Consider the following 25,469-nt stretch of genomic DNA (forward strand, 5'->3'; position numbering starts at 1 on the left):
GTCTGTTAACGGACTATTGCAAACAAAACCTGTAACATTGCCATTTGTTCCATTATACAATGGCTGCAATTTTGCATGGCACCTTTAATTGTGTCTCTCACAAGGTATGTCGACAGTTCTGCAGTTGTAATTGACTGACTGGATGTTTGTGCTGTTATTACAGTCTGTATTGCTATAGTTTCTAGTGTGGGAGATGTTGGTGGGTGTACGTACCATATACAGGTTTGTGGGGCTTGCATTTCTACATATTCCATATATATGTGTGTGGGCTCCGTCCCTTATTAAAGAGCTATCAGTTAGTAGACTTATGTTACGGGATTGTACATTGGGCCATTGTTAATTGGTTTCTATATAGTATGCAGGTGAGGTTGATACTTCCACACCTCCGGAATTGCAGCGATATGTAAAGGGATATGTCTACATGACAGCTAGCCCGTGTATTTCTGTCCCAGATTTTTGCAGTCATTGCGGTTGTGTTGGTAACAGAACCTCTTTGCCATGGGTTGACACCTTTTCATATGGCCATTGTTGGGCACTTCCGGGACACACAACGGTGTTTACAGGCCAACACATAGCCACAGTCAGTACACAGGATATCACATACTTTTATCCTCAATACATACCTATTGTTGTTGGACTTTGGCTACTTATCATATTGCATGTAACATTCACGTTTTTACATACAGGCATAACTATTTAATGCAACTATTACAGTATGTATGGGACATATTAATGTCCTACGATCTCGGACATTTGCCCTTTGTAATGTTTTATGTCAGGACACACCTGCCCAGGGAGGGGCTGTCCCTCCTAATGTGGGACAGGTGGTTACCGTATGCCTACGGCTAGCTATACCCACACCTACAGTAATCATCTACCTCCGAGTTGGCACTAGCAGACACATGATGCGAACACACACACACACATTACAGTCACACGGGGATGCACACGGCACCCTCAACACACACATACACAGACTACGGCACTCACACACACAGCTGAACACAGTACCTACGTGGACCGCAACACCGGCAGTGGTAACGAATTATCCATTCATATCATCATACTATTACTCGCGGTTGTACTGTTCTCTTTCGGTCTTTCAGCCTCGTGGTTACGCATGTCAGTATATTACACATTCCATAGTTGGCAGTATCCTAAGTATTTGTACCTCCAAGGTATTATGAATGTTGTTGACCTATCTATATATATTTGCAGATATCGCTGAATCCGTATATATCAACATATATCACTCTATCGCCCTTTCTATCTGTATTATATATATATATATGTATATATGTGTACATATATATATATATATATATATATATATATCTGATGGGGAAAGTGACAGGCAAGCTACACCTTTCATTGTGTACTTGTTGGTGTATACTGTTTCCTGGACTCCGCACGTTTGTGTCTGTACTTGTCACATTACACACCTGCCATAGATTAGGGTTGCCAACTGTCCCACTCTGCGAGAGACAGTCTCTCTTTGGGCAGTTGTGTCCTGCAAAATATTTGTAAACATGGCAAATGTCCTGTGATTTTAGAACATACTTATTTCCTATAGTTTATGTAATAATTGCATAAAACAGTTATTCTGTATCTGAACCAACAAACAGAATAAGTAAGCAAACATTACAAGAATGAGCTTTTATCTAGGCAAAACAGTGCAGTTCTGCTTTCCATACTGGCCGGGTGTATGTGTCGGCCTGCAGACATCTGACGTATGTCCCACATTAGTAATTTGAAGAGGTGGCAACCCTACCATAGGTACATCTTGCCTAGAAATAGTGTTAGGTGATTCTATACATGATTGCGTGTTCTACACCTGGCAGTGGTCGTTTTACCATTCAGAGCAGGCGCTATTAGTACAGGGGTAAATAATGCTGGTTTCACCTGTTCTGGACATCATTCACCGTGATCTGCACGATATTCGGAGTAGCTTATCCCTGTTTTGCGCATATCCATATAGTCATATTTAAACGTCGCTTACCAGCAGTGGGCAATGCATATTCCCGGTAACGTGTGCTAAACATATGATCTAATGACCTGCATCTGATATGCATTACTTGTGCCTTCGGGATTACGTTACATCCCTTGCAGGACATGGGACCGGGAACATGCACGACAGTCACTGCATTTAACATATGGCCATCTGGGATTTGTACACGTGTTATGTCATTTTGTACGTGGAGTACACTACAGCTGTTACTCCATACTGCAGTCACATGGGTAACTCAGTTAGTTTACATATTGATGAGTCCAGTTATTGGTATGTCCATGTGATGTTTACTGTATGTGCTCCGGCATTGTGTATGTATATCACAGTGAGCCACAGATGATACTGTGCTACACCTTCAAATGACCGTGGGTGGAGCATGCTGGGGTGACGAATACCTGTCATGGGTACACCCCATGCCTTGATACAACATCCATGATTATATCATGCCTTGATACAACATCCATGATTATATTATGTGGAGCCCCTCATTAACGCAGCAGGGACTCCATGCTGAGTGTCTGCAGAACAGTGCTTAAACACATGTGCTCCCACGATTGCCTCTGCTCCTCTACGTGACAGTTGGTTACTCGATGTTGTGGCGACAGCGGACACTGTTTGCCCTGTTTGATGTATGGCCTCTGACAATCGGCCATGTACCTACCGATGTACCTGGGAACCTATACACACAACACCAACATATGCTGATAGGCGCATGTACTGTTCAGGTGTTGACATTCCATGTTCCAATAGCTGTTGTGTGTACAATGTTTGAGGGTGGCCTATGTAGGATTCACACAGTGGGCCACCTATACATTACAATTTACAGGTGGTCGTGCTTGTGTGCTATCCATTTTACTGTGTGTGCAGGTGGAGAGGTGTGGCAGTCCATAGGGGCCTACACTGTCAGCGTATGTGCTATACGTTCCCTCTTTGCCAAGGCGTAGGCATATTGGGCATGCCTCCATCTTCCTACTGGGGCTGGCACAGTGTGTTCATGGTCTGAATACCTCTGTGCCTGTGATGGCCTTGGCAAATGCGGTGGGCTATGAGGGCCTTCACCATTTTGTCCCTGCTGCAGCTGTTTCCACAGGATCATATTATGTAGCATGGCACATACTATGACGATGTGGGCACACGTGCCTGGAGAGTCTGCAAGGCTCCACCAGATGTGTCCAAGCACCGGAACCGTGATTTCAGCATCCCAAACACACGCTCTATGATGATTCTGGTTTGTGCATGTGCCTCATTATGGCGTTCTTGCATGGCTGTGCGTGCATTTCTGATGGGAGTCATCATCCATGGCTCCAGTGCATAGCCAGCATCCCCCACAAGGTGGCCATGTGGGATGTCCCCCTGACAAATACCTGATACAGCTGTGAGGCATGCCAGATATGGGAGTCATGGTAGCTTCCAGGGCTGCCAGCACACATGTCCATGATTATGCCCTGGGCATTGCACACGACCTGGCAGTTGATGGAGTGGAATCCCTTGCAGTTTATGTAGTGCCTACCATGCTCACCGGGTGGTGACTTGATTTGTATGTGCATGCAGTCTATCGCACCCAGTACCTCTGAGTAGTGTGCCACATGGTGGAAGTGACATATATTGCTGGCCAACTCCTCCTGAGTTCGGGAGAAGTATATATGCTCATTGGCATGTGGTAACATGGCATCCAGGAACTGGTGTAGTACCCTGGATGCTGATGCCTGTGAGATCCCCATTATATCTCCAGTTGGCCTTTGAAAGGTACCTGTGGCTAGTATTCACATGCTTACACATACCTTCGTGTCCACTGAGATGGGTTCCCCCTCTGTTATTTCTGGTTCTCAGGCGTGGCCGGCACAGCTCCACTATTTGCTGTAAGATGTCCCTGTCCACCCTGTAACATTCTACTATCTCCAGATCATGTAGCCCCTGGTAGGTTACCCTTGGTCTGAACACTCTTCTCCTCCGGGGCCTGCGGTGGTTGTCGGCATCATCCTCCACAACACCGTCAGTCTCTAACACATGCTGATGAATCACAGCTATGGCAGCTCCCAACATGTACATTTTAAAAGTTCCCTGTGTGTTTGCACCTATGGTGCAGCGTTTGGGAATTCACAGGTGTGTGCCGGGTGCTTTCACACTTTATACTATTGTGCTGTGAACACCGATGATGTCATAGGGTGTGTATGTACGATCATAGCTACAGGATATCTTATGTGTTTTACTACTGGAACTACTATTGTGGTGCCTTCGGTGTTGAATTACATTTGGCTGCCGTGGATTACTTCTTGACCTTCCCTTTACATTTCTGCATGTTCCACCTACCATTTTCTGGTATGCATACAGCAGCCTTCTTTAATTTGTACTTTCCTAGACCTGGCGTATCTTGCGTAATGTGTGCTATTGTCAGTCTACTGTCGGTTTGCTTTGCTCTGCTATGACAGATCTCCTATCTTTGCAATCCAATGCCTCCCCTCCTTTCTTTGCATTCCAATGCCTCCCCTATCCTGTTTTTCAGGTTTCTGCGAGCAGATTTGACAGCTGCCGTCGATTGGCTGCCGTGAGTTGATTGGTGTTGATTGCTCATTAGTATGCCAATTACCCTATTTCGGCATTTCCTTCTTTTCTTCCCCTGACCTTCCTGTTTGTGCTATTGTTCACACTGCGTGCATCCGCTTACTGGGTTTCGGGCACATTTTCATCCCCATACACATGCGCTTTTGGGCACCATGTGTGCTCTCATCTAAAGGATTCTATACCTCCCTCCCCACCCCTGTCCTGCAGCTTTGCTTAGCAATGGCCAGGCCAGATTTGCATTGCTCCAGTGTCCCCTCTGCTGCTGTCATGTATCTCCTCTGAGCCACTCCTCGGTCTTATAGCGCTGAGCCGTATGGTTCAATCTTCATCCGGCGGGACATTTGCGATTCAGTATTATCTGCCTCATTTGCATGGCATTGACTACTAATTCATAGTTACCACACCAAACACTGTCGCAGGCCCTTAGCAACCCTTGCACCTTGGTTGTGATGTTCCATGCCTACCATTGTGTATTATGGTGTACACCTTATTTGTATTACATTGTGATTTTATGACATTTTTATATTTTTTCTTTATGTTCCAGTTTGCGCACACATGCCCTGCGGTTGTACTTTGCATTACTGTGAACATGACATTAAAGTTGTTTTTTAGGTGTTGTGCATCCTTTCTTATGCCATTAGCTGTGTATTTAGCCATTGGCATATATTAACTTTGTAATACATGAGTCTGGTCCGCTTCCATAGCTCAGATGTTCTGTCTGGGAAAATGTAAACCGTGTTTTTTGGTTTACATTTCCGTGGCCTTACGCTACACCTGCACCACTTCATGAATCGCTATATGCCTTCATTTGCATGGTGCGACACTGCACATGGGGTGATTAGCATAGCTATGCTGATGGCTGCGCAGTTCTGGCGTACGCCGGTAGTGCACATGGTATTGGATCGTACCTAAATCGCTCGACGGCCATATTTGGCATTATTCCGCCTATGCTATGCCTGCGCCTGGTGCAAGCTTCATGAATCCCGGGGTAAGTCATCCTTAATATGCATGTCTACATTTGGTCAGCATTGCACATATTTATTTATTTAGTATGAACTGTATTCAGTTTATATTTAAATGATTTTAAATATTCATAGCTTCTCCTTTTAGAAGTTAATTGATGTTAACATGTGACATTTTAAATGGCTGCACTTTGCACAAGTTTTGTTTGTCTGAAGAAGTCTTGCTCACGGAAGCAAAATGAAAGCACTTACATTGCTGTCTCTGTGGATTAAATTCTGTTTCTTGGAAATGTGGTGCTGCCTGTGGTCAGTTTTTAGTATTTTGTCCCTCTCTTCCTCTGAGAGCTCAGCAAGGGGTAAGAATCCCTTAGAACAGCTTCCTTGGAAATCCAAATGCTACAGTGCATCCAGTGGTCTGTTTATTTTCCACGTTGTACCAGTTGTATCTGCCCCACATTTTAATTTCTCCTTCTCTGGTAAATTACTAGACTGAAGAGGGGAAACCTAGTGTTTATTTTTTTGTATCTCTGGTGGTGGTTGTTGTGGGGGGAGAATGGATAGTTAACCTGGAGATTTATTTTTCTAAGAGCTCTTCTCCTTCAGAGGAAAAGTGAAAGTTGTGGTGAAAGATCCTTTCTTTACTACCAACACTGCTGGCAATTTTGACTGTACTGTATAGCCCTGGTCCTTATACTTTGTCAGGGCTGGAATAAAGGTTTTTATCTTGGAGAACAAAGTTGTGCTGTAGTTTGTTAAACATCTGAATACTTGGCCAAAAGCTCTACAGTTTTTCTCAGCACAGGGTTTTTTCTCTCTCAACATAGTTAAGAAAGCAGAGTATGGAATGTCTAGACAGTTTTGTGTGGCCTTTTGAGTTAATAAAATGGGTTGTTTCCCCTTGTGGAGAGGAGCAGCTTTGAAATAATTTTGCCAGTTCATATTTTATGAAGGCTACTGGATCTTGCCCTTCTGGTAGCTCAATGATACTGAGATTGGTTCTCTTGAAATGATTTTCTGTATCCTCTTTGTTAAGTTCTATTTTCATTCACCAGTCCTGCAGTTTCTTGAGTATAGATAGTTAGCGTATAATTGCTTATCTCTTGCTGATGTTGTTTTAATTTTAAATGCTGTTACCACCTCTCCAGTTGCTTCACTTGCATTTTGGAGTTGTTTAACATCTACTTTTACCTCATTTATCAAGCATGTCAGAGAAGAAAGATGATTGTAGTAGTGCATAGTCTATCATATTTTTCCTGTCACTGCTTCAGCTGCCATTTTGTTCTTGCCTGTTGCTTCTCCTGTCATAATGGCCATGCAGATGAAATGTCTTGATCTATCATTACCTTGTTCAGATGAGCTCAAGTGAATGTAGCAACACTGCAATCTTTTGTAAACTGCCTTGGGGGAGTAACAATAGACTTTTAAAGAAATCAGAATTAAGGTGTGAATACTAATGTTTCCACATACTTGCACATTCCTGAACATTCCCACAGGATGATTACATTTATGGGGAAAAATATGATGTAAAAGATATAAAAAATATAGGTCGATAACACTAGAAAATAGAAGTTATAACACTGGATGAAGTTTTATTGGAAAGGGATTTTGGTGCAAAACAAAGATAGGTGAAAGAAATGTTAATAATAAAAAAGTGCTAGATATGATTTTGAAAGAAAACCAGGAGATAATATTAGTAAACATCTGAAGTAGCAAGGCATTTGACAGAGTAAACCATAAGGCAATGTGAAAGATATTAGGAGCATATGAATGTAATAAGAATGTATTATGAAAAAAATCCTTGGCATAAGTTATGAAAATGGATGGATGGGAAGAAAACATAAGAATTAATAGAGTAATTAAAGAAGGGTGTCCCTTCAACATGTATCTTTTTAAACTGCTATGAATGTAATAGTACAAATGTGCAAGGAAGTGATATGCACATGTTCTTGTCATATGCAGAAGACATGGTAATTTTGGCTAAAAATAAGGTTTGGATAAGTGAAATTGTCGGAAAGATTGTAAACATTGTTAGAAGAGATGGATTACAGTTAAACAAATTATAGAGTAAAGAGTTTGGCGAAATTATAAACATGATGATGTACAATTTATACCAGAAAAGAAATGCACTAGGAGTGAAATCTGAAGAGTATACAAGTATAATAGGATGATGGAGAGAATCAGTGGATGACATTAAAAAGTTATTTTGTTCAGTAGAAACATTTTCAGTTATCACTAGAGAAAAAGGTACATAAGTTAAATACTTACATATTGGGGAAGCAAGCATACATTAATGGTTTATATGTTTCCAGTTAAGATGGAAAAAGAACTGCTAGAGGTAATTTTAAATTTTAGTTGTTGGTCAAGATTAAACTCATTTAAAGGAGGGGTAATATAGGTTCACAGGTCCATAGAAGGTTACTAGGCTAACCCCCCCAGAGCCCTTACAAGCCAAGCCATATTTATCCTGAGTTGCCCTAATTGGCGGTGGTTAGGTGAGTGAAGTTCACAGAGGCAATGGTCAATGGTAGTTAATACTGACTTCCTCTGTCCAGGAGGGACATGGGTGCCACCCTAGGAGTGAATTTGCTGTCATCCATCCATTGATCTAGGTGGCATTTGAAAAGAGTCAGGGAGAGGCTATGTTTCACAATTTGGAAGCATGTTCCAGAGAAGTGACAGTCTCTGGGAGATGTTTCCATCTCTCCAACATTACTTGTTCATGTCAGAGGCTAGGTTAAGATCTCTGAAGTGAGTGACCCTCATGCAGGTTGATTTATGAATGTGTAGTATTTCCATCAGGGCTGGTCAAAGACTGCCCTGTAAGACAGGCACAGGTCACCCCTTAGCAACCTCTAAGAGATAGAATACAGTGACAAGCTTTCAGTCTTTCCTCATAAGAGTTGTTTTGTGTACCCTGTAATTTATTGATGAAAAACCTATGTGGTCTCTCCAGTTCCTATAGGTGCCTGGTGAAGTAGATGAAAAAGTGAGCATTGCACTGAATTATTGGTGTGATGAGGGCTGACTATAATGGAATTATAATATTCTTAGATCTAGATGTGACACCTTCACTTATAAGATGTGCCACATAGAAGGATTTCCTTACTGCTGTGGATACATGGTGGTAAAAGTTCAGATTGCTATCAACCTGTGTACCCAGATCACATATTACTGGGTCTACACTTAGGGGGGTGTTGTCTATAATGTAATTAGCAGGGATGTTAGCTTTCACAAATTTGATAATAATGCATTTTTTTTTGCATTTAGGTTTATCTTTGGCTTTGGCACCCCTCATTTGTCTATATTAACCTTGTTTGCAATATATTAACATTGTTGGGGGACTCAATGACTGCTTCCAATTTGCAATCATTAGTGAACTTGGTCAGCCATAGGCTGTCCAAGTTTGCCTGGACTTCTGAGAAATAAATTCTGAAAAGTAAAGAGGTCCAGCACAGACCCTTTGGTACACCACTGGTGACTGGTCTTTTGCAAGAGGTGAAGTCACCCACTTTTTACAGTATGTGTCCAGTCAGTGAGCCAGTTGTCTACCCACCTGGTAATGAATCTGGTAATTCCAAATTTGGAGGGATTCTCTATAATACCTGAGTGAGAGATTGTGCCAAATGCCTTGTACTATGTCCAGGACATTTGAGCCTTTTGTGGGTGTGATGACTAGCTGTTCGAGAGCATTTGTATTAACAAAGTCCAAGAACATCTGAGCCAGCATGTTTGTGGTTGTTTATGTCTCCCAGTTGATGGTAGGATAATTAAATTCCCCCATGAGCATGGTGTTGGGCTGTATGGCAAGTGACACCAGTAAGTCCAGGTATGTGGTATGCTTTCCCTGTTTCATGATGGGGAACCTATAGGTAGCTATGATGTGGTAGGGGGCTTTGCCTATAGTTAATTGTACGTGGAGTAGCTCAAGAGATTCATACTGTTTGACCAGTCTTGAGATGTTATTATCCTTAATGAAGATGGATGCAACTCCCCCTTTGGTTCTTTTATGCTCAGTTTGTGGTCTGAATGTATGGAAGGCATTGCAGCCATGGACAGCCAGGGTGCTTTCCTCACCTTGGAACTATGTATTGGTGACTGCACAGATGTAAATAAAATAAGAAAGAGCAATATGGCTCACAGACAGAAACCAGAAACCTCTATTAAGCTCTTTCGTCAGCTGTCAGCATTGACTTCTTCAGCTGGGTGTACTAGTCCTGTGCTTCTAATGCTTAGTCAAACACTCTGCTTGTGCTGTGTTGATGAGATCATAACAAGGCCGAAATATGCATGTCCACAGCTAGTAGGCTTTGGCTTTATTGGGCTGAAATTGTCCATTAAAATGACGAAACAAGTCATGGGCATTCAGAATTGCCTATTAGCTGAAACATCTGATGTTCATAAGGTTCATTTGCATATATCCCATGTGCCTGTGATACAAGAGGTTTAGAAGGTCACTCAGTGGAAGTTCTAGCTTTGCTGAAATTTTCCTTTTGTTTTTATTGATTGGTTTTTCAGTGACCTTCGCACTCATTGTTTTAGTTTGTTGTTTGGGATATTTTTGCAGTGATCCTAATGATAACGGACATCAGCTGAGTATAACAGCCCTGTGTTTCTAATGCTTAGTTGAACACTATGCTTATGCTGTGCTGATGAGGTTATAAAAAGGCTGAAATATGTGTATCCACAGCTAGTGGGGTTTGGTTTCATTGGCCTGAAATTGTTTATTAAAATAACGAAACAAGTCACGGGCATTCAGAATCAAAAATTAGCTGAAATACCTGGTGTTCATAAGGATCATTTGCTTATATCCTATGTGCCTCTGATACAAGATGTTTGAGAGGTTACTCAGTGGAAGTTCTAGCTTTACTGGAGTTTTCATTTCACATTACTATATAAGGAAATTGAAAGAGCAGGGAATGGATTTCAACCAAGTCTACTCCCCTTAGACCAGCTCCATAAATCAGCTAGAGATTAGATGGGATACTGATGGCATTTCAGACTTCAAAAACTTGAATGCAACTGCCACCACTAGAAACCTTATGAAATACAGCATTAAAACTAAGGCTCAGAAGACTGATCACTTTTTAGCTTTACGGCAGCTTTATGACATCCAAAAAACCCCTCCCATAAATAATATTCTTAGAAAATAAGCAGTGTTAACTTCTTTTATCAAGCATATATCCTCTTCCTTGTATCCCCCAGTTTATTACACTGAGGAATTTAGATCCCATATAGACAACACAACAAAGAATAAATTGGCTTCCAACAGTACTTTTTACTACCCTCCTGACACATTGCAACAGAGATTAGGCTCAAACGTCTGCAACATTTTGAACAGATAGAAACACTGTTGCAGAAAGCATAAGGCTGTACACTAAAGCTCAGCATGATAACTTCAAAAAGGATACTTGAAGCATGTTTCTACCTATAGAGCTATAAAATACAAAAAAATGCATCCTCTTTATATGGTGAGTGGATTTCACTTGCATTCTTGCAAAATTAGAATAGGTTAGCTACTGGTTTCACACCATTGCAAGCCACTGTATTATCTTATTTACTTATTAACAAGTCACATTTCATTTTATAAAACAAAAACTTACAATGCCAGTTCTCCAGTACTCAAATGATAAGTGTAAGATGGCCTCTTTGAAGAGGCATGGCAGAGTTACAACACTGTATAACAGTTTTGACTTAAGAAGCCACGCTTACGGGAGAGAAGACAAGCTAATGGGATTTAGCTGGAAAACCATTTTAATTGCATGGAAAGCCATTGCGTGCGCACACACACACACACACACACACACACACACACACACACACACACACACACACACATGCACACACACACACACACACACACACACACACACACACACACACACACACACACACACACACACACACACACACACACACACTCATACTCACACACACACCTTTTGTATCTTATTTAGAGTTTCACAGGTGAGCCAGCACATTTTCCAACACTTATTGGGCTGTAGTTATAAGGTACAGGACAAGAAGGACAGTTTGATTTTTTGCAGAATGTAAGCCAACCAGAAACTGAAAAATAAAATGAAATTAATCACCTCACTTTCTTTCCTACTGCATTATTTGTGATGTAATCAGCACATCCCCACTCCTTCCTGCAAGTGTTTAAATAGCACTAAAGTTATCACCTGGAATGTACGATATAGAATTGTATATGTCAAAAAATAAGAACTTCTTTCAGACCGAACAAGAAATTCAAATATTTTGTGCATGACATACAGTTTTCTTGACCGTAATGTTAGCAGTGCACCACAATGTTAATTTAAATTTGCATAATAAATGAAAAAGTAAAACATGCTAGAAGTAGTTTTGTCATTAGAATTAGGAAGACAAAATAATAACACCTTAGTGACTCCCACAGTTGCATGCCCATTGCTACTTAAAGAATCCCTTACAATGTGAGTGTTCCCACAACCTCAACAAACGAATCTGCACAAACATGCTCACAGCAATAAGGAACGTGCACCTGCAGCTTTGTTCTTAATTAACTGTTAATGTCTTAAGAACCTAGCATTTCTGACACATTTTCATAGAGGATCTTTCTGGGCTGGCTAGGGGTGCCCTGGTCCATGCAAGGTGCAACATCTGTATAATCTGTGCTTTACTGGCTCATAACAGTTACCCTCTTCCAGTGTGCCCCATCAACAAATGCATCCACAACATCTGCCAGCAGGGCCATGATTAAGCAGCCATGCTTTCCCAAGTAATCCTTCTGTGCACCTTATTTTTTGAATCTCCCACATCTTTGAGAGTCAGCCAGGCAGTCAGGTACTGCCTCACAAAGCTGATGTCATCATCACTCATGCTCCTGTATCCTGGCGATGCATGTTGACATCAACCATAAATTTAAAGTTGTACATATATATTACAAAAAAAAAAAACAGGAATTAAAGGGGCCACTCAGGAATGTGTGGCACCCCATTATTCTGCCCTCAAAACCAGTAAATATCAAAGAATTTGGTATGGTTGAGAGGTATGACTCAGGGTTAAAAACATATTTAAACTGGCAGATGAAACTGTATATTATGTTTATGATACACTCAGTGCTGTGTCAGATAAGTATTACATCCTGTTAGGGTTAAGAAGGAAGTGTGCTTCCTATGAGATTGCCTAAGCAATTCACAAAGAAACAATGAGGGGATATATGTGTGTCTCCAAAATATGCAACAAACTTTAGAAGATTTTGGATCTTTGGTTGGAAGTGTTTACATAAGTATTTTTATACCCTAAGTTGACTCCAAAGAATTGTTTCTCAGGTAGGCAGCAAATGTTGGAGGTGTGATAGGGAAGAAAGAGGTAACTGGGAACGTATTTTCTGGGAGTGTAATGAGCTGGCAGACTTTAAAGATTTTCTGCAGACTACTCTGTCACAGATACTGGGTGAGCAAATTGGTGTACCTAAGGAAATTATTTTTTAAACTATGATACAGAATTAGAATTGCCAAGAGATAGTTAGGGCTTGCTGAGTCTTAGGCCTTGCTGAGTCTAATTATGGTGTCTGCCAAAAAGCAATTACTAGAAAATGGAAATCAATAAGTGGTTTACTACAGTTTCAGAGCAGAACACTTTTTTGTGGTTAACTGCAACAATTTTTTTTTTTTGGTTCTTAGAGTTGGGGGAAACCAAAGGGGTTATCTGTACTGTGTGTCCAGATAGTATGGCTATAGTCCTGCCATTAATAAACAATGTAGTTTTTAAAACAATTACATCAACAAATACTAACAAGTCAATTATAAATTTGTGTAGTTCAGAGAACTGGTAGATCTCAATTAAGATATATAAGCATGTTTTTTAAGGCTTAGTGCAATAGGTACATTACACCATCCCTCCCAAATTAAGTTCCACACCTCATTAATTTAATTCCAAACTTCATAGAAACCTTACCTTCTGAGGTGCCTGCTGCTGTTTTCAAGATACTCCACTAGAATAAGCTTACTCCTTAAATCCCCAAATTCCAATTTTTTATATATCAATAGGTTACCAAGATCACATTTCCAGAGTGTTAATTGCTTGAATCATAAGACTCCAAGGAATAAAATGCTGGTGACTGTTTTTTATAGGAAATCACTGTCAATGTAGTTTGTGTGTGTGTGTATTGGCGGTGATCCATTTGATGCTGGAGATTTATTCATTCACTGTGTTTGTGTGACTGTGCAGTTGGGTATTTATAGGTTTGGTGGTTATAAGGGGATTGTTTCTGTATGGGAGTGCTGGGGGCTTGCCTTCTTGCAAAAAATGCTTATTGTTTATTGCTTGAGTTTTGAAGCTTTTGGCATTTTAGGCATCTATGTTTCACCATTGGGTTTCCTTGTCATCTTGTTCAGTTGGTGTATTACAGGAAACTCTCATTTTTACCATTCCTATTTCATTTTTTCTGTCACGTCTGGATTTTCTGTCTGTCTTTACAGTTTTGTAAAAAGTATAAGTGATGTAAATAAGTCTCCTCATAGTATTGTAATATTTCTATGTTACTGATTGTACATCTGTTCATTGCATCTAGTTTTTATTTTGTCTATTTGCTTATTATATGACATGTAGTCTTTTCAGCTTATCTCACTTATTATTAACAAGACTATGATGTGTAATTATATCATATACAGCTATGCTGTGACTTAAAATGTCCATGTCTGTTTAGATGTTATGTGATCTATAATCTACCTAATTTGTCTCATGTCTGTATATTATGTACATCTACATTGCAGAAGAAGTAAGTTGACTAACAAAGGTCTATTTCCCCAATGAAGAAGCATCAAACAAAACAAAATAAAATATTAAAATAAATAACGACTGAAAACCTGAATTAATCAGGGTATTCAGTTGCTTATTGAATAGTTCATACACAAACTTAATTGAAGATGAGACGCAAGAGAAATAAATGGAAGTTTTTAATGGTAGTGGCAAATTAAAAAATGCTTTCAAGTAAAGTTACACGTACATGTTTCACTAAAACCTGTTTGCAAAAGAATGCATTTTTATCCAAGAACTAAAGCAGGAAACATTTCAGAAAACTTGATGAGGCAGGCGTTAGAGAGAAAGTCAATGATCAGCATAATCAGGAGAGCCAGGTCACATGACACAATCCACAGTAGCCTAAAGAGGTAAAAGGTGTTAACAAGATAATGGTAAAAGCTTTAATCTCAGGAAAACACAGCATGATAGATGATATAATTATAGACATGAATGATGCCAAAGTATTCAGTAAACAAAACCAGAACATATATAAACAGCAATATTTTAGAGATTTAAAAGAAAATGGACTAAAGGAAAATTGAGTGAAATATGAGTTGAATAATAAAAAAAATTGATTGTAGGGTTTCTTCTTTCAAACAATTGAATCTGTCTGAATCCCTCAAAAAAGCATGAAGTCATTGAAAAATTGGAACCACCAAAATACCACTCTGCCATGAGAAATGCAGTTGGTTTCATAAATTACACTGCTAGATTGATAACTGTACTGGGTATCATACAGTACACTGCTAGATTGATAACTGTATTGGGTATCAGACCTTACACTGCTAGATTGATAACTGTACTGGGTATCATACAGTACACTGCTAGATTGATAACTGTATTGGGTATCAGACATTACACTGCTAGATTGATAACTGTATTGGGTATCATACATCATACTACTAGATTGATAATTGTATTGGGTATCAGACATTACACTACTAGATTGATAACTGTATTGGGTATCATACATTACACTGCTAGATTGATAACTGCACTGGGTATCATACATCACACTGCTAGATTGATAAATGTATTGGGTATGATATATTACACTGCTAGATTGATAACTGTATTGTGTATCATACATCACACTGCTAGATGGATAACTGTATTGGGTATCATAAATTACACTGTTTGATTGATAACTGTATTGGGTATCATACATCACACTGCTAGATTTATAACTTTATACGGTATCATACATTACACTGCTAGATTGATAACTGTATTGGGTATCATACATTACACTCTTAGAATGATAACTGCATTGGGTATCATACATTACACTGCTAAGTCATTTCATAACCATAATGGACACATCTCTACATGCTTGTTTACTATCAGTTTGAAGTTTAGAATTCTGTGAAAATGCAAAACCTATCACTTTATAACTGTCCATAACAATTATTTTGAAAAAAAGGACAGTGTGCAGTTACCCTTTGCTTATGTGTATCAACAGAAATGGGCATATTTCTGAGTTATAGCTGTTTTTTTCTGAGAATGTGTTTAATTTCAAAAATGTGATAAAGCACTGAGTTTCATTGTAATGTGTTGCATCATCTGAGCCAGGGAGCATATTTAGTTTGTTTTCCCTTTTCCACCACTGTGGTGTGACAATGGATTTGGTATATATAACACAGGTGAATTAGGGGTTTGTGGCAGGGCTTCCCTCCTGGAAAAAAAAAATATTTTTTTTAACTTTTCAATTCACTGTTTTCAAATTGCGTGTTTCAATGAGCAGTTAGTCAAAAACGGCACCAATGGATAGTAGCTAAACCACTGTACTCATAGGATATTTTAGTTTAACTAGGAAGTATTGTTCATTTCAGATACAAGGAGTGCTTTCAGTGAATCTTATCAGGTTCAGAAGAACTATTCTCCAACTTTTAAATAAGGCTGGACACCCTCCCTGGGATTCCTTAATGCCTACACTAAGTGTATACCATTCTGAGTGAACAGACAACAAAAGCATAACTCCCACCTTCTTCCTCCAAATGTTAGTTTCCTACTGATTTTCTTGCAGCCTTACATATTGAGGAAGATTCATTAATGTTACCGCAAAGTGTAGACTACATGTGCACTTAGTGTAATCTTTCTGAGTGGCAATCAAGCACAAAAATGCGGTCGGGATGTTTTTGAATACAGATCATGTACAGTTATTGTAGGCATTAATGTATCTGGCCCATCATCTATTTTGTCCTGCTCCCCTTCAATAAACACACATCACACGGAATGATGTTTGATGACCTTTATTAAAATGCCATAAACATAACTTTGTCAATATTATTTATAAATCACAGCATAAACGTCCATATAACTGTTAACTAGGGCAGCATAACCTCACTCAACCCACAGCCTTCTGCATCAAAAGCAAGTACACTACCTGTTGTGCTATTATCAATGTAAGCAGACTTGGCATAAGCAACACTAAACGTTTGTTCCCCTGCAGCTCTCAGTTCCTTGTAAAATCTACTCGACACTCAGCTGTATCTCTGAATTTTGCAGCACAAGAAATCTGGAAAAAGCCAAAATGTATTTGGGGGGGGGGGCAAAAGCCCAAAAAACAGGGACACATTTTAAACATTGCTTGTATAATGTTGGAAAGTTGCTAGAATAAAATGCTGTGTTACCACCATGCATTTCACTGCCAAGTATTGAACCCAAGACCCTGTGCAAAACAGTCAGAGCAACATACCACTATGCCAAATTATCTATTTTTACCAAAGAATGGAAGACTGAAACTTAAATGGCTACCATTTAGTGAATTCAGTTCTCATCATAGCTGTCAACATCTTAGCACAAAACACCTGAACAAAGCCAATAATGGGGGAATACAGCCCCCAAATATATTCAGTGAGTTCAGTTATCACCATAGCTCTCAACCTTGGCACAAAAAACCTGGACGAAGCCAATAATGAGGGAATACAGTCCAAAAAATAGGGACAAATATCCATTGAGAACACCAGAGCAAACCCACACAAACACAGGGAGGACATGCAGACTCCACACAGAAGGCACCTCAGCCAAGAATAAAACCAGATAACATGTAGCTGTCAGGCAACAATGCGACCACTGCACCACTGCACTACTGGCTGTGTTAAGTAACAAAAATACATAAACCACAGATTTTATGAGGAACAGAACAAATATGAGGCAAAAATATGCAAATGTTTTACAAATGGTGGTGGGTAGGGAATTCAGGGTCTTGTCACTTGGGCCCAAGGCACAGGGTTCAAGCCTTATTCTCTACCCACCACCATGTAGCAACTGGGGCATTACACACACACACACACACACACACACACACACACACACACACACACACACACACACACATGCTACCTGTCTCTGTCCTCCATGCAATCCTGTACTCTGCAGCGGCAAGTCCTCTGTAGTGATCCTGTACACCTGTCTCTGTCCTCCGTAACAACCTGTGCATGCTGTTGGGTCTCCCATGAGATGTGAGGAGGCTGGAGCCTCCAGCCTGTGGGCAATGCAGTCCCGTGACCTTCTGGTCTGTGTGGTTGTCACTGCACAGACCTCTGGGCTGGAAGGGTGGAGTTTCCGGACTTCCTAACAGAGCAGTCTGGAGCTCAGGAATGAGCATGCATGTGTGTGTGGAGTTCTGGTCTGCCTAACACAGCAGTCAGGAACGAAGCATGCATGTGCGGAGTCTGGAAATTTTTAAAATGTTATTTTATTTTACATGTTCTATGGTGGGGGGAATGGGGAATTTATTTTATTCATTTTGCAGGTGGAGGGGCTGCAGTCCAGCAGTCCTATAGCACGAGCCGCCCCTGTCATTAATTAAATGTGAGATACTGTAGCTTATTTTTTATCCTTATCTGTAGTGTGAATCACAATCCATGCATCCCAAAAAATAAACTGCAGATGAAAGAATTTGAAATCAGACCATGAAACCCCTTGCAGACCCTGATGCCCTGTCACTACTACTCAGATATATTTACTGTAGGACTGGTACATGTCAAACTAGGGGCTATTCTGAAATATGACAACCTCAGACTTAGAATGTACCCCTGCACTGATCTCTCAGCTCTGCTAGAATCACTATCACCTGGCCTTTGAATTTCAACAGACAAGATACTTTCTTATTTGTTTGAAAGGAGCATTGAGAAATACCACATCACCTTCAAGCTCCCCCAGTTGAGCCTTGGAGTGGCAAGAAAGTATTGCAAACTCGTTTTTATTAAATGATACTGTGCATTGCTAAACAGATCATTATCCTAGCATTGGAAAGAAATAGTTTCTTGAGCTTACTAAATTGATTAATGAGCTCCATAATGGTGCCTTACTGGAATTTTTTAACTCAACAGTGTTAAGTCCCAAAACTAAGAAAAGTTAAGTATAATCTGGAAATAACAGCAAACAGTTCAATTGACTGTTAAACATTAAAATCGCTTTTTAACTGGAAGTAAACTCCCACTGTCCTCTTAGTATAGGTGGCAGCAATGCCTCTGATCCTTTTATTTACTAACTGTGATATTGTGAAAAGGAAATTATCTAAGATACAGAAGTTTTGAATTAATACGTCCAAGTAATGTCGCTTACATTTTCACAGTTCCAAAGACTGCATTTATTGTCCTGAAATTACAGTGGTAATTCTTTCGTAATATAGGGAAGTTAATGGTTCATTACATCTAATTTTTGTTGAGAGTTATTTTTTTTTCTCTTAAAGAAAGTGTGGGTCATCAGCAATTTGTTTCATTAGTACTGATTTCTGAGAGATACTGGGTTTGTGTTTCTATTAACTGTGAAGCCGATGATTTGGATTAAAGAAGAAATTTTAAAAATAAAAAAGTAAATTTTTATCTCTTTACTCTGAAGCAAAAAGAAAAAAAATGTTTGGCACAATGGTTGAGGTCTTCACCTCATAGAAACACGGTATAGAGTTTGGTTGTGACCTTGAACTATTGGCTAGGATTAAAATGGTCCTTCAGGGCAGTTAGTCTTGTATTCACCTATGAACTATAAATTTGAAGTTACAATTTATATATTCAGATCAAAGATGTGGGTGCAAGGCTTCCATATGGAAGAATAGCTGCCCTGAAAAAATGTTTAGGAAAGGAAGTTTGTCTGTTCTGCTGTACAGTGGTAGTGCATTCAGTTCACAACCCCCATAGTAAGTAATGTTCATTTTCCTGAAATGTGCATTTAATGAACAGATTTCATTATGAGAAGAGGGATGTTACTTTCTTCAAGTTGCAGTGACCTTGTAGTTGAGTACATTATGAGTGTACAGTCCCTTCATGAGTGATGTAGAGGATCTTTGCTCACCATGGAAAGGGATGCTTCAGATTTTACTTTTCAATACTTTGGGATAGAATCAGAAAAACTCCCTTTCTGGGCTGTTTATAAACAAAATAGGGCTGTTGAAGTAGCATAGTGTGGCCCAGCAATGATTAACAATGCAGAAAGAGTGGCATTGTATGCCAGAGCCAAACTAATTAAGGAATTCATTGACAAAAGCCTCACATGTCACAAAATGACCAGCACTGCATGACAATGCACACATGGCCTAATGATCCAAGTCTAGTGCATATAGCAAGACAGTGATACCGTGCATTCACACACACACTGACACAAACCTGCAAGCACAGCTGAGAGCCCCGATAAAGCCTACACAACAAAGCCCCTCATATTTTTTTTTAGTAGAGCTGTGAGGAAAATAGGTGCATACATTTGTCAGAAAGTGGAGAAGAGCAAATGCAGAAATACACAGCAAGACAAGGGAAAGAAAGAACTGAACCTGGGTAGGGTGGAGAATGGGCATTTTTTAATCAAATCCCCAGTTTTCATTTTTTGCTATAAGAGTAGAGCATAACAATGTCCTGAACACTTGCCCCAGTAACTGCCTCAGTAACTCCCCCTTCAAAGCAACCAGCAAGTTTTACTCATACCGTATTGACAGCATGGCTGCCCTCACCAAAGAATCATCTTCTGACTTCCCTAACTGAAGTCTGCCTGAATTCACTAATACCGCCACCTTAAACCTAATTGCTGTCTATAGATAACCTTCCTGAAAAATCCTCAAAAGTGCTGCTAATGCCATTGCATATCCAGCCTACATCCTTATAAATAGGTCAGGACAAGAATCCTATATTCATACCATCTGGGAAAAATGCCATATCATCCCTCTACACAAAGGTGTCACTTCTACCGAGATATCTAATTTTAGACCCACTGCCACATTATCTCCCCTCTCAGAAATATTGGAAAAATGTGTCCATAAACAACTACTCCATCATCTCTTAAAGGAACTGTTATTAAATGATACTCAACAGGGTTTTAGACCTACCCATAGCATGACAACTCTCCTCCTGTGTTTTACAGATAGCGTAAATAAAGCCAGGGATAGAGATAAACTCATATCATCCTTATTCCTAGATGTATCTAAAGCTTTCAACACTGTGCCTCATAAAAAAACTCCTACCACATCCACAGTGGGTATCCCACAACCCACTCTTCGATGGTTTAATAATTACTTTTCAGAACACTACCTGGTGTCAAATAGAATTCTACCCTTTCCCCTTACCTACCCATCATTACAGGTATACCACAAGGCTCTGTCCTTAGTCCTCTTCTATTTAATATCTTTATAAACAATCTTGATACTTTTATACAACAAGCATCCCTTATATAGTTTGCAGATGATTGAGCACTTATCTATCTCTTGGAATTTCTGGAAAATTTAGACAATATTACATTATGTGCCTTTAACGATATTGAAAACTGACTTTGTAACCAGTAACTCCTTAATCCAAAGAAAACCAAATTCCTTTTATTTTTTTCTGAAATCACTTACCCATGAGAAAAATACCTTTAAGAGCACATCCCTAAACAATACCCCAATTAAAGTAGTGCCCCATACAAAACTGCTGGGAGTTACAGTAGATGACAGCCATAAATATGGCCTCCACATGCTGAGCAATATAAAAAAACACACAAAAAACTAGGAGTGCTACTATATAGAGCCAAAAACTGCCTGACTGCATCTGCCAGAGTTGCACTTGCCACAGCATACCTACTATCCTTTCCATTACATGGTTCTCCCATCTTGATTAATCTCTACGCCACCCTGAAATCAAAATTAGAGCAGTGTTATAACAAAGTAGTTAGATTTGTAGCTCTTAATGTACAGAATTATATTTAATCCCATTTCCTGCCCAGCTATAAGTACAATTTTCCAACATTACCTTCCAAATCGTCACCTTTGCTCTTCTGGCAAAAATCTACTTGACATCTATAAGCCTTACAAAAACTGCGGTCAAAGTCTGAACTCGCACTATGTAGCAAAAGTCTGGAATATGATTCCTACAACAATCGGGGCAACAATTAGCATTCATTTATTTAAGCTGCTACTAAATGAATTCCTCTCTGACTCCTGCCTTTGCACTTGCTGCTCTCCTAGCTAATAATCTCATTCTCCTTGTTTTTATTTCTCTTATTTCCTTACTCCTAATCTTGTTTTCACTCATTATTTCTCCTGCCTCCCATATCTGATCTATGTATTACCTCTAACAAATACTTTTTCTTACTCCCCCTTCCTCTCTTCTTCCTTATGCACTGTTTGAGTGTTCCACTCTGACATTTATTTAATGTGTAAGCAATAAACTCTCACACTTATAACGTCAACAGATTTCAGTGCTACATGACATTGTATTTATCTTGTCTTAATGAAGATATATGTCTATTATTCCATATGACATATGTGCACTGATATTTGTATTAATTTAATATTTTTAACAGTATATTGCAATATGATGTCAATTTCCAGCTATGTATATGCATTTTCTGTTCTTTTATTTCTGGATATTTTCTCTTCAGGTCTCTGCTGATTAAGGATACAATTATCCAGTTGTACCTTCCCACTAAACAAATGTTATTAACTAAATAAATAAATAAACAAAGATAGCATGAGGAACGTTTTGGCAGGAAACTGGGTATAGGGATAGCAGGAGATTCAGACAAATCAAGACCCACACACACACACACACACACACACACACACACACACACACACACACACACACACACACACACACACACACACACACACACACACACACACACACACACTGAGGATTGCTGGGGACTCAACATGTATACAGCAGTGTCTGCTGCCATACCACATCCACTGCAGAAAATATGAACATAAATGGAGAAAAACAAAACAACAGATAAAATATTTTAAAAAAGGACAGCAATAAAGAGTCAGAGAGAAATACACAAAACCCAAAGCAAGTATCACTAATGTATACTACTGCGCTATTTGTAAGAACAGCCCTTGGAGGAGTACAATGTTGTTAATTATGCAGTAGCAAACAGATTACAATGTACCTGCCAGATAAAAGAGTACTACTGAAGTATATGTGCCACAAGGGCCTGGATTACATACCACCTAACCAGTTCCCTTCTGTGCATAACATGTGATCAGTATATGAGTTGCAAAGAGTGAACACAGGGACCATGAAAACTGTCCTGTACAAAATCAGAAGCCAGATGTGTACTGCCTAAAGGGGCTACCATCAGGAGGCAGACATGGCCTAACAGACAAGTGCACTGCATGATATCATGGTGACTATGCAATTGGGACATACTCACAGAAGTGAAAATGACATAAACACAGGTCACAGACACCTGATGGCAGTGTAATCCACTTTCCTGTCCATGGTTACGCTATAGCATTCCTCGAGGCCACAAAACTGATTAATAAACCTGCTGCACTGTAGGGTTCACAGACCCACCCATGTGAATTGCTTGCACCTTGCACTCATTTATACATGTGGACAGTCAGGCACAAGCCTCATTGCACAGTCCAGGACTGGTATATTTTGCATTAAACATGTGATTCAGAGACATTTACCTTAAACTGCCTCATGACCCTCAAATTTGCACAATAAAAAACAGATGTGGCCCTTGCAGTGTTAATTGTACTAAGGAAATTTGCTGGAAACCAACTGAATAGTACAGGGTTCTAGAAATGTCCCTCAAGAGAGGAAAAAAACAGTCTCCATCTGCTTTGGTAAGGTTACGTGAAACAGTTAAACGTGATAAAGATGTATGGTTAACAGTAGTACTCTTATACAGCTATTGGAGGGGGATTACTCCACATCTCCCTGCTGAAAGGGAGGTGTGCTAGCACAACAAGGTTTTTGTTGGAGCTCTGCAGTACATTACCACAATGCATTGCAGAGTACACAGTGCTGTAGCATGTGATAAGGTAAGGGGACACTAGTTCTATGCAGCTAAGTGTTTTTGTGGAGATGGGCTCTGTAGCCACTTAGAGACAGCTGTGTGAAGGGCACAGCATGGATTTCAGTGACCACTGCTTGGGAGTCGGACTGAGGTGTGGGCAGTAGTGGCTGTGGGACTGTATGAAGGTAATATGACTACTGTTACACAGCATCGACAGACACAACTGTGTTGTGGGGTATAAAATCTATGTATTTATATTTTATATGGAACATAGTGTACAAGGTGATGTGGAACCAGAACACAGTTAACAGATAGTTGGGGTTATTGAAAATATGTGGAGCATGTGATGGCCATATTGGGCAAAGGTATGCATATGCTGCTGACAGCACACATGCCATAACATGGTACATCCCTGGGCTGTTTCCTAGGACACTATAGGCACTTGTCCAGTGATAATGGGGTATAGAAGGGAGTTGCACCTAATAGAGAAACGTGTATTTGCATATTACAGTGTTGTGTGTATGATTTTCCTGCTCACTGACCTAGCTTTTGTCCAGATTTACAGGTTATGACATGGTACCAAAGGAAGGAAAGTGCATAGAGATGCTTTCCCACACAATGATGGATGTGTTATTGCAGGTCATTTGTGAGCATCAATGAAGGGTACTAGAAACAGATAAAAGTAAACAAGCCTTACCCATACCTCTCAGCCTCTTAGTGCAAGAAATCTGGATAAAGCCTAAATCAGTAAAAGTTGCACTTTGTTTGTAATCACTGACATTACTTTATCAGTGTAAGCCTGTATTTTACTTTAGAAAAGTGGATAAGTAGATACTTCATGGATTAGAATCATGGGCGCCGCCAGAATCATACAGTCAGGGGGAAGGGGAGCCCCTCCCCCACACTTTTACAACTGCAAGACCTATTCGTTAAAATTAATGAAGTGAAGTTTTCATGCTTATGTGGATTCACTGGCGAAAGTTAAGTGAACTAAACTAGCTGTTCTTATTCTCTTATTGCTCTGTGTTACAGGAGTTATGTTGCTGCTGTTCTGTTTGTGCTGCCAGAGCCAGAGTCATGCTGGTAAGGAGAGTTTTGTTCTTTTATTTGCAGGAGTTATGCTTCTCGTGTGTGTGTGTGTGTGTGTGTGTGTGTGTGTGTGTGTGTGTGTGTGTGTGTGTGTGTGTGTAAAATGCCCCAGTTAGATATACCTGGTGGTTAGTGTTACTCAGGGTCAAACAAGAGCCTGAATTCTCCATCCATACTACCACTTGTGATTCAGGGAGTTGAGTCCATAGCTCTCAACTGCCCAGATTTTCACAGAATATTTGGCTCATACTTTTGGTCTGTTCCTCTTAAAATTTGTGGTTTTCTGGCAAATCAGTGAAAACTGAATTCACTAAATAATGATAGACCTTTAAGTTTCAGTCTTCCTATCTTTCAGGAAACACACAGTAACATAAAACACTTTATTTTAGCAACTTTCTAAGATTATACAAGCAATATTTAAAATGCGTCCCTGGTTTTGGGCGTTTGCCCACCCCATCTACAAATAAATTTTCGCTTTTTCCAAATTTCTTGTGCTGCGAAGTTAAGAGATTTAGTTGAGTGTCAAGTGGATTTTACAAGGAGCTGAGAGCTTCCAGGGGAAGAGAAGTTTAGTGCTACTTGTGCTAACCTGTTTGCATTGTTAGTAGCACAACAGGTAGTATACTTGCTTTTGATGCAGAAGGCTGTGGGTTCTACTCCCACAGTATGCAGATGGATAGATGATACTGTACTGTGTTGTACTTTAAAGGGAGTAGATGCTGCAGTCCTATGAATGTTCTCCTTTGGAGGAGTTACCTAGTAACTATGAACATGTCATCAGTTTGCCATGCATTCCTCATTGCAAAATTACCCACTTATCATTTTAATGTAGCATAGGCAATTTATTC

The sequence above is a fragment of the Protopterus annectens genome, chromosome 6.part1 (assembly GCF_019279795.1).
Source record: "Protopterus annectens isolate FY-2018-M chromosome 6.part1, PAN1.0, whole genome shotgun sequence".
Taxonomy (NCBI): domain Eukaryota; kingdom Metazoa; phylum Chordata; order Ceratodontiformes; family Protopteridae; genus Protopterus; species Protopterus annectens.